At 34.6% G+C, this 14,767-nt stretch overlaps 1 protein-coding gene across 2 annotated transcripts in view; it reads right to left on the bottom strand.

The window, feature by feature from the left end:
- The window catches only part of LOC145674014 (uncharacterized), a 135,646-nt gene extending 122,487 nt beyond the window's left edge, over positions 1 to 13,159 (bottom strand). For both annotated transcript variants that reach the window (XM_081743841.1, XM_081743842.1), the window contains exon 1: positions 12,721 to 13,159. The gene's annotated coding sequence lies outside the window, so the exon portion shown is untranslated. The remainder of the gene's footprint in view (positions 1 to 12,720) is intronic.
- Positions 13,160 to 14,767: the final 1,608 nt, after the last annotated feature.

Genomic DNA, 14,767 nt, shown 5'->3' on the forward strand with positions numbered 1-14,767 from the left:
GTTAATTATTTTGTGTTAATATTACACCATGTCAAGTATCAATATAACAACCCTGTGTTGCTTCAACATCATTTTCTTATTATTTCAACACACAATCTGTGTCATAATTCAAGGTCAGACCACCAGATTAACACCATTTTTTGGTGTTAGTTCGACTCCACTTCTGTGTTACTACGACACCTATTTCGGTGTTGAAATAACTCCGTGTGTGGTGTTGATGTAACCATTTTTCTGTGTTAGAAAACAATGTAGTGTGCATGCTTACGCTTACCGAAGGTTCTAATTTTAAAATATGAATAGTAAACTACAGAACACTTCACTTAGAAAATCTTCATAAAAATTTTTGTCGTCCTCCCCAACATTTATTGTGAAGTATTTCCTTATGGTGCGAAACACAACCTTCACCAACATCTTATTCAAGAACGATAGGAAACTCTTACCTATATCCTTATAATATGTTTGCCTCTTAATCGCGATTCTATTTGTTTCCCGCCATTTTTGAAGCACAGTCACCGGTCCTTATTGGTGAGCTCTAGTGCAGTGTAGAAGTGACACAGTAACATGATGTTGTTTTTAGCTGTTGACATATTTCTTCAGAAACATTATGTAAAACAATTGAAAACACATCGTGCGGTTTCCATGTTGAAATTTTGCGTATATCTGGATTTGTTTAAATATTTCTTTCTACTGTGTTTTTCTGTAGCTTCAATCCATTAGCCTTTACAACTAGATGCCAACATATTTGACACTCACGCAGAAAACAACACCGAAGATTTTACACTTGAGTTAATTTAACATACAGACTATGTGTCATTTCAAGTACCGGCATTTGACACACAACTCTAAATGGAGAGTAAGTTGTTGTAACCACCTGTTTGTGTTATATTTTAACCCAATCATGTTAACATATAGACATGTCGTTGAAATAACACAACGATTTTTTTTTTTTACAGTGGAGCAGTATCTTACCCATTGCTATTTCTTAGTTTGCTTCACAATCGGTACAGGAATTTTTATGTGAAACTGTTTAGCCTGTCATTTATTTCAATCACATGTTTTCTATTCGTTTCATATGTTCTCTCGATTTCGTATTGCTCTTATCGAAATTTTATTGCAACAATTTATAAACCATCATAAAAGGAAACCTCTAACACACAATTATTAGATTGTTGTTTCTTACCCTCCAATTCGCCGTTTCAAGTGAATTTGTGCGAATGGAATGGCAAAAGCGATGAAAATATATGAATTTAAGAAAGGTTTTATATACAGACTCAGTCACTCTTTCTGTCATTCTTGTTCTTTCTTCAGAAGAAAACATTCGGCGGAAGAAATGTGGCAACAGCGCGCCCCATTTACTCTGTACTGCAATCTAAGGGTGAGACGCTCTATACCTAATTTTGCATCCTGTGTCTTTCATAAATGAAACACGTAGTCGAACAAGTTAGCGCTACTACAAGTCTTTGTCAATATCAACTCTTTTTACACCAAGATAATGTAATCTTAGCATCAATGCCATGTAACTCTCCTTAAGGAAAATACTCAAGATGCCCACTACAGCATGTTATATGTATTGTTAAGGTATTTTAAACGATAATATCAGCAAATAACGATACATTGGTCCAAGTTATTTTAATTGGCAATAATTGCAAATAGTACCAGCGTTTCCAGCGCCCTAACCGTCTGTGATTCTCGTTTACTTCTGCCAGCTATTGCTTCCACAGGCTTCCGAGCTTTTCACTGGGTCATGTACAAAATCTTGCTACAGTAGAGCGTCGATTATCCGAACGTCGGTCAACAGAACGACCGCTTAACCGAACTGTGTACTCGCTCGCACCTGTTACTCTCCCACCCTACCGTCCATCATCCCTCTCACTCCCAAACCAAGTTTCCCACAGTAGTCACCGCACTGAGCCACCGCTGGCGGAACATTGTTTCTAATGGGGCCTTCATAAGGCGCTGCTGACCGGCCAAGCCGCCAGTCGCTGTGTTTCAACAATCAGCACACTTCTGTCGGTTTGGCACTGGCTATAGAAGTAGCGGCAGTATCAAAGTTGTTCACAGCAACAGCTGCGCCAGCTTAGAGTTGAGGCGTGCCGCTCCGCGCATGGTAAATAAACATGTATAGTTTGATTATCCGAACAAACCAGTTTTCCAAACACCCATGTCCCCCAATTACTTCGGATAATCGACGCTCTACTGTATTTTACTCCTAGAAGTTATACAACACTAACAAACGTAATTCATAACTATTGGCATATGTTTAGGTATTTTCCATTCTTAATCATTTCCATAGTAAAAGTTTTTCTGTGATTATAGTATAAATTCATGTTTAAACCAATTTCAGATTTATATATACAGTATAAAGCTTCCACCAACGGCCTTGATGGTCATGCAAAATTTCATCCACATTCGTCATGCTGTACAAAAGAAGTGTCAGGGAGGTATTATTTTATTACATTTCTTGCGATCATGTTTAGCTCAATTACAAAATACATTTGTGGATTGTTGCTATGTCTCTGTGGTATGTCGTTTTACTGAATTGTAACGCAAACTCATATGTAAGAGAGTAGAACACTTCGTGCAATTTATAAATTATTCATCCAAGATGCTTAAGCAGAGGTAAACGGAAGTTCTTTTTCGTGAACGGAACTAAATGGAACAACTAGAACGGAACTCCAACTGTTTCTAATGGTTTGTCTTTGAAAACAAGAAAGCGGAACTATATTTTTTTTCTTTCTTTCTTTTTTTAACACACTCCCACAAAAAGATACGGTCATGTATAAATCTCAATATAAATATATATATATATATATATATATATATATATATATATATATATATATATATATATATAGTGGCTGATCCAGGATATGATCAAGAGAGGGGCTAAACCATAATTCGCCGCTTTATCCAGTGTAAAGCAGGACTGAAAAGCCCATTTTATTCAGTATATACCTGAGCGTCAGGGGGGATGGGGCTATAGCCCCCCTTGGATCCGCCACTATATATATATATATATATAAATGAAATGAAATCTTTGAGTTTTACGTCCCACGGTTATGCCGGTTAGGCTAAAAGAGACGGTGATAATGAGAAATGAGTGAAATGGTGGAATGAAGAAAGTGGGAGGAAACGGGAGAACCCCGAGAAAATCCACGCACACGGTGTTTGTCCACCACAAAGTTCACTTGGCGGGGGCTGGGATCGAACCCGGGACCCCAAGCACCAGAGGTGAACGCTCTACCACTGAGCCACCGCGGCCCCTATATATAAATATACTGTCCAAGTACTAAGAAGTAGCTATTTAGAAACTAATACTCAAGTTAGTTACACAGATCTTAAATATATAACTGTGATCTTTTAAGCTCATGAATAAGTTTGTCCGCCAAGATGGCACATATACATGATGATCACAAAGTCACTTTCCCCAAAACAAGTAAAAAAGAAAAGAAATAAACGAGCTATCAGCGAGGTTTTTTAAATTATTATATTATTATTATAATATTAGAACTGGCACGTGTGTATTTTAGTGTAGCTCAGACTAGTAACCATGTTCTCATACGTGTTTTGTTTAAAAGTTGTTTACTAAGTCAAGTTGTGCCGAGTAGTGTAGGTGTTGAGACGGATCCCAAATTAACAAAGGAACAACGTGTTTTTGTGCTACATGCAAGGGTAAAAGTGGATTTGAAAAGGTAGGGGGACGCATGACGTCACGCTGTACCCCGTGCCTATTTTTTGTCCATTGTAATTTTCTTAGAAAGTGGGGGGACGCCACATATTTTTTTCTGGAAGCGGGTGGACGGCGTCCCCCCGCGTACCCCCACACTTAAAAACACAAATGTGGTGACAGCAGACTTTAGGTGAAGATTTCTAGGTGTGGAACATGGATTTAATTGTGTTGTTTTGAATAAAATGTAGGCACAAATCCTAAGGGGGACACAGTAAAGTGAAAAATTGAGTATCTCACGAGCTCAACCAAGTACAAAAATGAAATTTAGTACATAAACTGCTCATTAGAAATAAGCAGTAAAAAGTCCCAGCGATTTTGAAAATCTCATTTTAAGGGAAGCATTATATAAATTACGTACATTTGCCACATTGAAAGCGATATGTCTATTTTGATCGCATCACGGGAGAACGGCTGAACAGTTTGAAATAAATTTCGAAACATAGTAACTACCTCAAACTAAGTTTTTATCATGTCACTTTGTATCTTTCGAAACTGTATTCTAAGGGGGATACATAAATACAAAATATATGCCTAAATACAGTATGACACGACCCCATCAAGTTGGGAAGATGAAATACGGTATATATTATAAACTCCTTGTTAAAATATGCAGATGCGTGTACCAGCGTTTTTGAAAATTTATGTCTAAGGGAAGAAAGAAAATATTTCCCTATAATGTCTTTATTTACATTGATTTATGGGCTACATTGAAGGTAACATTGCCTGTTGTTCGTGATCACATCACGGGAAAATGGCTGAATCGTCTGAAATAGTTAGCATAAATGCCTTCGGAGCTGGAGATCCAAGTTCGATTCCCGGTTGAAGCTAATGTGATTCAGCTTTCACGTTAAGCTGTAGGTTCAGGTTTCATGTAGCCTCGCTGCTCAAAGTGACGCTAAATGCCAATCCAATGGCTAAATGGCATCAATGAGAAACATATGGTAACAACGAAGATGATCTAATAAATCCTAGGTTCTGATTATGAATATGAAGTTCATTTGTCGATATCCCATTTCCTATTCGAGATACATGTTTCAAATAGCATTAGGACAGAGAAAGTGTTTTATTCGTTAAGGAGCAGTTACAATACCCACTTTACAACTAAAGCTCACTCAATGCTATTGGTGTCTACTGTCGTAAAATCAATTATTCTTTATTTGCAACTAATGTGTGCATAATTCTTCCGAACATGTGCATAACTGCTAGGAGCTTGTGTCACTAACAAAAACAGGGTAGAGTAAAAAATGAAATGAAATTTTTGAGTTTTACGTCCCACGCTTATGCCGGTTAGTCTAAAGGAGACGGTGATGATGAGAGATGAATGAAATGGTGGAATGAAGAAAGTGGGAGGAAACGGTAGAACCCCGAGAAAACCCACGTACACCTTGTTTTTCCACTACAAAGTTCACTTGGCGGGAGCAGGATTTGATCACAGGGTAGAGTATACCAGTGGTTCTCAACGTGGACGATAACGTTCCACATGGAGCGCTTGGGAGGAGTTTGATATTCCATGTCTGTTAGAATTTTTTCTTATTATTGGATGGAAGCCATTATGCATTTTATGAAAAGTTTTGACTTTTTTTTTTTTTTTTTTAAAGAAATAGTAATGAATTTTTCAAGGCTAATTTTCAGAACTGAAGCTTTTTTTTTTCTGGTTCTTAGACTGCTTCGTCCAAGTCTTACGTCCAGTCTTGTGGATGGATGATTGCTTTAAGATGATGGGCGAGGGGGCACTCAAAACAATCTCATTCACCTAAGAGGATGCTGGTCTCGAAAAAATTTTGATATAAAACAGTATAATATAGTTTTACTAAATAAGTATAAAGTCTACTAATAGTTAGGGAAGGATTCCTCACACAACTCCGCTGCAAACTGAGTGAGATGAGGTAGGGTCATCAATGCTGTACTGTGAACAAAGAGAGGTTGGAGCCTTGCAAAGTTCCACAGCAAGCTAGGAGGGAAAGGAGAACTGCGAAGCTCCACGGCAAGGTGGGTGATTTTGTGGCTAGGAATCTTTTAAAGCTTCACTGCAAGCTAAGAGAAGGGTTAAGTTCCCATCAAAGCTCCGCTGCAAGCAAAAAGGTTTGGGTTAGAGTAGGGTTTTTTTCAGAGCTCTACTGCAAGCTAAGAGAGGGAGTTGACCAATCAAAACTGATACCAGTTGTAGTGAGTAAAAGCGCTAATAAAATTCATTTTCTTTCATTTTTTCGAAAAATATGCATAAGAATTTACTCTCAACCATGTCAGTTTATTCAATTTGATGTGTTCTATTGATTGAAATACGTCTCATTTTTGGAAAATATTGTAGTTAAGCATAAACAAAAGCTTAATAGTTTAACCATTACGCGTACTACCACCATGCTAGTGTCATAATAAAAATATTTGATCAGGGCACACTTCACTATTAGTTTGATCTTAATAGGTAATATGATTGTCGTACACCTTTAATTTTAGGTTTACAAAAAATTCTCGATTTTCTCGAAAACTACACATGAGAAGTACACTTACACATATAATTTTACTTAGCTCAGTGAGATCTATATTTGGACTTTTTTCTTAGGCGCTAATAATATTGTAGAAATAGACATTTTCCATTCATCTTTATATTTATACAAAAACATTGATCGTTAAAACAGAACATTTTATCTTCTCACTAAGCACATACATATGCATCTCGCTATGCACCCACGTATACAAACCACTAGTTAAATATTATATGAAGTAGAAAGACGTAAGACATGAATTTCTTTAGCACTTTCGCTTTTCATTCTTTAATTTATAACATTTTAAATGTGTTTTTTTTTTCTGTGAATAGATCACACTGTGTTAATTGACTAATTCAAAGCGGATGGAAAAGAACAAGAAGGCCCCAGCAGATGAAGTAACCCTTCAAGGTGAATGGAAATTGTGTTTCTGAAGAAACTATTGAAATTACCCACGTCACTTATTAACTCCATATGCCTTACTTTAGAGTAATTCCAACTAAAGTCTTTCCAGCCTTAGAACAAAGTAAGCGTAAACAAAGCGAAATGAATTACTCCGCAACTCACACGTGCTTCGGCAGCGAGAGACGTGAACAGCAAGATCGTCTGCTTACTTACTGTCGTCGCATAATTGCCAGACTATAAGGCTACAGTTTGTTGGTAAATAATTAACGGACTGACACTGACTACTGCTATGTTGGAGATATATATTTTCTTAAATCGTTATATAAACGAGATTGCCTCTGTTCCTGTTGTCCTCTTTTGTGTTTTATAACACGAGACGAAAATGGATTATTGTCACACATCTTCGCCATGAAACTCTGCATTCTACAATAATTTTAAATGAGTGGGGAAGGCGGGTGAACTCATACCCATACGCAGTAAATACTATATGTTCAGGTATCGGTGAGGTTGAAATAATGCAACATCTGTTCTTAAATATTATATATATTGCGCTTATTATCACAAAATGTAGGATAAATTCAGATATTTTTATTTGAAATTATTATTTTAGTAGGGACTATATTGCGATAGGATACTAGTGCACTGAGACCAACAACCAATCACTGGTCATCGACAAACTGGTAGTCAGGTGGGTTTGTTTACATCTACTTTTTTCTAAGGCTGGAAAGAGAATACAGTAAAAATTGCAACATCACTGCATATATGGCCAATGCTGTATCTTGAGGGAAGGCACATCAGTAATTTAAAATCTTATCGCTACAAGCTATGAGGAGGAAACTTACCTAATATCCTAATTCCTGTATACAATTTTATCGCTATACGCTAAGGGAATAAAACTTAACTAATATCCTAACTATATATAAAACTACATGAGCTGACATATTGAGCACTTCCTGTAGGGCTACAATGATTAAATTTGGCATGATTGTAGCTTTCCAGAACTAACTAACAGAAAAATTGTCAAAAGTGAATAATTTTAATTTTTAGGGGGTCTAAAGAGGGGATAAAAAATTTCCCCATGTTATTTAAATGGACCATTTTTTTGGACTATAATCTCATGTTTTAGGTACTTAGAATTGGAATAGAAACTTGAAATTCGGTATGCTTACACATTTTCGTTAGCACTACCTAAGTAAATCAGTACAAGTAAAAAATTCCGAACTTAGAGTGGTTTTATAGGGAACTGAAAAATCTTTCCCATGTTATTTATATGGGACACCTTTTACACCCTCAAATTATTGAGCACTTCCTGTAGGGCTACAATGATTAAATTTGATATGATTGTGGCTTTTCGGGACAAACCCACAGGAAAATTGCCAAAAGTGAATATTTTTAATTTTTAGGGGGTCTAAAGAGGGGATGAAGAATTTCCCCATGTTATTTAAATGAGACTTTTTCTGGACCTATAAACTCATGTTTTAGGTACTTAGAATTGGAATAAAAACTTCAAATTCGGTATGCTTGTATGTTTTCGTTAGCTTTACCTAAGTGAATCATCAGAAATGAGAATTTCTAACCGTAAAGTGGTTTCATGGGGAACTGAAAAATCTTTCCAATGTTATTTATATGGGACGTCTTCTATACCCCAAAATGTTTAGGCACTTCCCGCAAGATTAGAATGATGAAATTTGGCATGATTGTAGTCTTCCAGGACTAACCGACAGAAAAATTGCCCAAAGTAAAAGATTCCAACTTTAGAGTGGTTTTATAGGGAACTGAAATATCTTTTCCATTTTATTTATATGGGACATCTTTTACACCCTCAAATTATTGAGCACTTCCTGTAGGGCTACAATTATTAAATTTGTTATGATTGTGGCTTTTCGGGACAAACCCACAGAAAAATGCCAGAAGTGAATATTTTTAATATTTAGGGGTTCTAAAGAGGGAATGAAGAATTTCCCCATGTTATTTAAATGAACCTTTTTTTTTTTTTTTTACGTATCTCATGTTTTAGGTACTTTGAATTGGAATAAAAGCTTGAAATTCGGTATGCTTCTACGTTTTCGTTAGCTTTACCTAAGTGAATCATCAGAAATGAAAATTTGCAACCGTAGATTGGTTTTATGGAGAACTGAAAAAATCTTTCGCATGTTATTTATGTGGGACGTCTTCTACACCCTAAAATGTTTAGGCACTTCCGGTATGATTAGAATGATGAAATTTGGCATGATTGTAGCCTTTGAGAACTAACCGTGAAAAAATTGCCAAAAGTGAATTTTTTTTTTAATTTTTCAGGGGTCGAAAGGGGATGAAGAAATTCCTATGCTATTTAAATGGGCGTTTTCTTGGGATACAAAATCTTATCTTTTAGATAGTTGAGATAGGAAAAAAAAAAAAAAAGAAAGTCTGTAGAATTCCACTCCGCTGCAGCTGCCTTTGTCCCCACTTTGAACTCGTATTGCATACACGCCTTTATGACGCTCTGTGGAGGTCTCATTCACTCTGTTCTAACGCAAGTTCACAATGTAACTGAACTACCATAACCAGGTAGTATGCTGCACATACGCAGAACAACAGCTGACCTTCGTCTTATCCTCATTCGCATTCAACTCACGGTGGGAGGTCCAATTGAACACAGACCTCCAGAAAAGCGACAGAACTTTCTTGCTTACCTTTATAAATTAACAGAAATAAAAAACTCCAACTTTGGTTGGGTTTATTTCGCACTTGGACGTGTCCGATCAAGGGATTCAGTTGTGTTACTGGTTCAGTCTGAAAGAATAATTGAAGGAACCGCTTTTGTAAAGAATGTTGTATACCCACAACTTCTACGATAGTTCCTTTTAGTGAGTGATAGCTATGGAGTTACACAGGGAACAACACCATTGGACTTTCATTTCGGAGTATGATATATGTCTGCTGCAAAAATTCCTTTTCACTTATACTTGATAGTAACATAAGAGTCTACGCAAAAAGAAATTCCTTTAAGCTTCTTTATGGAGAATGCTTGGTGCCTGTGCAAATACAAATCATATTGAACTTCATTTTCACACTATAATACGAACCTTCCCAGACACAAATACCACTTACGTTCCAGTTTTTTTAGTATACGAAAGACATGACGAAGCAAAAGCTTTCATTCAAAGGAGTATGCGTGTAGCAGGATACCATAGGGGTGGTGTGGAAATACTACAAAGTTACAAGAAAAAGAATCGACCTTTGTCTTACAAATATGCAAGAGTTATGGTCGAACAAAAATCCCAGATTTCTTTTTTGAAAATTATAAATAAGAAAAAAAAAAACCTCTGAAAATGAGAATCCAACATCATCATTCATTATATAATAAGTCGATAAATTGTGGTTGACAAAACAAAGGTTGCTATAAAAAAATAAACTGTGAGTTATTAAGCAGAGTATTAAGGAGCAAAGGATGATAAATGTGAGATCTGGGGATGTTGGGCCGATTGAAGGAAACATTAAGAATAAATGCACGAACATATGACATGCGAGGCCGTAGGCCGAGTAAATACGGGGGTCTGGGGGCGAAGTCCCCAGCTGGCCAAGGGCTAGTCCTAATTCTAAAATGTAAATTATCTATACAACCTGAGGAAAGAAAACTTACCTAATATCCTAATGCCTGTATACAATTTTATCGCTATACGCTAAGGGAATAAAACTTAACTAATATCTTAATTCTAAAATGTAAATTATCTATACAACCTGAGAGAAGAAAACTTACCTAATGTCCTAGTTGTTATACACAATTTTATCGCTGTAAGTTAAGAGAAGAAAACTTTTTTAATGTTCTATTTAGCAATTGATATACTAAGTAAGTTTTCTTCCCTTGAAGTGTAGCAATAAAATTGCAATTTTTTTTACCGATGTGACATCCCTCGAGAGCAGCCACAGATATCATCATAACAGATTTAAACCCTTCCATGTACTGCGAGACCTTCTTGAATCTCTTCGATTTCACGTGAGAATTAGCATTTTTTCTGTTTTCCGTTTTATCTCCGACCAAATTCTCACCCACATCCATAATAAAGTCATTACTTCTTAAATGATAATCTATGTAACTTCTTCATTTTTCTTTTTACTATCTTGAATACTACTCTCTCACCTCAACTTCAAGTAACACTTCCTAATTGATACAATGTTTGCTTACTATACTGTTGTGTAAATACCATTTTGATTACTTTAATCATTTTAAAGTTCTTTCTGTGTCAGTGTATCTTTTGCATTGCTATCTTCACATGATTCTAGATTCTTTTTTCCTCTGTATCTCCTGTGTTTTTGGGGTGTTGGCCCGTAAAACTTTGGATTTCTCACTTTTCTTCACTCCTCTATCGATTGCACATTGTTTGATTGGGCAATGCTACTATCAACATAAGATGTTCTCTTGTTAGTGTCTTCACTTTAAGATACTCTTAATTAATAGATGCACCATTATTTATATAATCTTAATATTCTATAATTAAAACCGAAGTCAAAGAACAAATAAATAACAAAAGACAAACTAAATACTTCTTTAGAACACTGTCCAATTATTCCTTCAACACCAAACTTTCATAATTTAATATTTTAATGCTAAAATCAGTTAAATTGATACTGTTATATTAGCATCAAAACTGTTCATAATATCCTTAAAGTATAAATAATTTATATTGAAAGCATAGTGTTGTATTGAAACAAATTTTCGCAGAGTGTGAATAAAAATAATTTGACTTATCGAGAAGTCTGACACATATAGGGTATATTGTTCAACAAATAAGCAAATACAGATAACTCCCTATTATCTGTGTATGTGTTTTAACATAACACAGTACCCTTATGTTTGATATGTACAATGCTTTCTAATACTATTATTCAAATTTAGTGTCGCTGAACAAGGTAGTAATTTTGTTAATTGTGTTGATAACACTCTAGAATGCTCTAACCTCGCTGCTGTAGAAAAAAGGTAATAAATAATAAATACATAACGATAACGATGAAAATAAACATGAAAATAACGATAAAAATAAACAAATTCTATAAAGAAACTTTGTTGCAATACCATTCCAAAGCTTAGTATTGAAATAATAATAATAATAATAATAATAATAATAATAATAATAATAATAATAATAATAATAATAATAATAATAATAATAATAATAATAATAATCTGTACTATTTCTTTTTCAATCATCCATCCCAATTTGTTTCCTGACTAGAACAAGTAGTATGGAATTTGTTGTAAATAAATAATCTTTCATATAGTCCAATATTTTTAGTATTAAAATATCAAATATATTAATATACAAGTATTTGATGGCATTGTGGTGTACTAATGTCCTTTGGCTAATTGTCACCAACAAAGTATTGCATTTTCTAGTACACAGATTCAAAAATATAAGCAGCTAATACAAGTTTCTGGATCAGTACTTCTGAAATAAGTAAATCTGAAAATTTATCTTTATGATAAATTATGTGTTTAAACAACAGGAAAATCCTATTTTTTTTTATCTTATTAATGACTTGTTTTACTGTATAATCTTGCCGAAATGAAGACGAATTTTATAGAATAATAAATAAATAAATAAAAATAAAATGAACACGGAACTAAGATAATAACGGAACGAAAAAGAAAACAAATTTTCCAGTTTTAATTTAATTCATAAAGCATTGTTTAAACAGAGCTGTATCTCGGCAGGGAGTCTTTCCATAAAATATGCGATGAAGAAAACCAATGGATGGAGGAATCTCTGGGGTGAATGAACATTCGAACAGTACTGGAGCATGTCGTAGTTTTTTTTTTTTTTTTTCGTTTCAAAAACAATCTGAATAGCGATATTGTTAAAAGCCGATATATATTGGTTACGATTTACGATTTTAGGAATTACACTGGAGTAGTGTAAGAAGCAATATCAACGCGATAATATCTTTCTGCCCGAATGCAATTACATTAAATGACATTAACAAATTACATACAATGCACTTGAAACTATATTGTAAACGAAAGATGAAAATAAACAAACTCTATAGAGAAAAATGTAAAACACAAATGTAAAATTATAAACAAAGTAGTGTTTGTTCTTTTATTAATAAAATAGTTCTTACCTTGATCAAATACTAATACGATTATTGATGTTATCCTTTCTTCCTATGCACTTAGATTTTTTTAAGATCACAATGTAAATTAAACTAAGTAGAAAAATCTTGACACTAAACACAACACAAGCCCGCACTTTTAGAAACACATCACAGGTATTCGTTACAGGTATAAAATAAAGGCAAATAAGAAATCTCGGAGAAAATTCACAGCAAAAAGAAACAAAACGTCGTTTTAACTCTTTCGTTTCTGTTTCTATCCGTGATTTGCACACAATTACAGCTAAACCACTTCTTCTTGGGAAGTGGTTGCCTTTTGGATGTTTTTCTTCCTACAGAGAAACCGAGTACACGAGAAGAAAGAAAAAAACTGTAGAGGTTATCTGCGCATGCTCTGTATCCTTCTTGGAGGCCTTTCTGCGAGTCGCCCGTGTAGGCAGGAGAAAAGCAAGCACTTCACTCGTTCGTACACATAAAGGCTATACGGGCTGTCAATGTAAGTATACTGTGTGTGTGTTACGTTAGTTCACATGCAGAGGGCATTACACAAGTGATGTCTCCAACTAACACCAACATTCTGGTATTTAACTGCAATAAAATAAGAATCGTCAATTTCGTGGTGCACAATTGAGTATTTTATTAAGAGGTGAAATCCTCCTTCCCTCCAAAATTTTGAAGATATAGGTATAACGTATAGGTGATGAATATGATCTGCCCCATTAAACTTTAGACCCCGTTACCCAAAATTTAGAAAACTGGATAAAGGTTTACATAAAATGCTTCAGAGGAACAAAGTTTTCAAAATATTGAAAATGCATGATATGATACACTTTGTTATGTAGAAAAGGGTTCGTAATATAACCATATAGTATGTCACCTGTGATACAGTTTACTTATACGCGAGTAAAATTTAAAAAAAAAGAAAAGAAACTCAATTAAAATGTTTCTCCAAAATAGTACTAACAATGTAGAAAAAAGTGTTATTTAATACATGCACAATTGCAATCAATAAGCTAGTTAAACATAATGTCATATGGCTTAGAGGCTTCATCAAAAGATTTTGTCTGAAGGCAAGACGGAGAGTCGAAATCAGAATATTAGGACATTATTCGATAAAGGACGTGCCATGCACAGAAGTGACACGTAATCACTATTTAATTTGAGCTCTGGGAAGACAGAGAGCAAGGTGTTGAACAACTTCGAAAAGCAGGGATAGGCAAAGTACCCGAAAAAAATACCTGGAAGAAGCACTAAGGTCTTATAAAACGATTTCATGTCTAATTTCTTAATTTTGTTTGGAAAATAACGAGATACTCCAGTCAAAAAACCTTTACGTGTGTACAATTTCAAGATCGGTCAATTCTAGAATGTTAACTGGTTATTGTAATGTTTTCATGTACTTAAAAAATTAATTTCAATCGTGGAACTTCCGTTTCAGGACCAGTAGTGTCATTTCAGATTTTGGCAGAGGGGAGAGCAAGATTATCCCAATATATGAGTTTCACGTTTTTTTAAATTACTATATTAGTTTTCAATTTATTAAAAAGCATGTGTTTCTCAAACTCAAGGGATAATTGCCAATGCATTACGCAAATGACCCTCTTGTTCAGAGGAAACTTTTTTTTTTTTTTTTAACTTACACGAAGATTCTTATGAGACCCTATTTACCTTTAAAGAGTAAAGCTCAAAGACTGGCCACAAATAACAGAAAGTAAACACAACTAAGGATTTTTATATTGTTTAATAACACTACATATTATAAATTTTGTCTTATAGGTGTAAGAAAAATAAAAGAAAATATTATGGAATTTTAACTGAATACTTGCTCTTATACTTGTAAAACAAACAGCTTAACTAGAAAGCATTGTGATGAGTCTTTAATAGTTAAGGTTTGCTAATGAAAATGTGACATTGTTATTTTAGGCTTACCATCTGCATTATTCGTACACTACACTAAACTAATATACCTACATTAAACTTTATTTATTTACCAATTGTAAGTCATAGTCGTTGTTGGGTCTTAATTGAGAGCTTGGACAAAAAGACAAAATGACCC

This window comes from Thermobia domestica, chromosome 2 (genome assembly GCF_964235325.1).
Source record: "Thermobia domestica chromosome 2, izTheDome1.hap1.1, whole genome shotgun sequence".
Classification (NCBI taxonomy): domain Eukaryota; kingdom Metazoa; phylum Arthropoda; class Insecta; order Zygentoma; family Lepismatidae; genus Thermobia; species Thermobia domestica.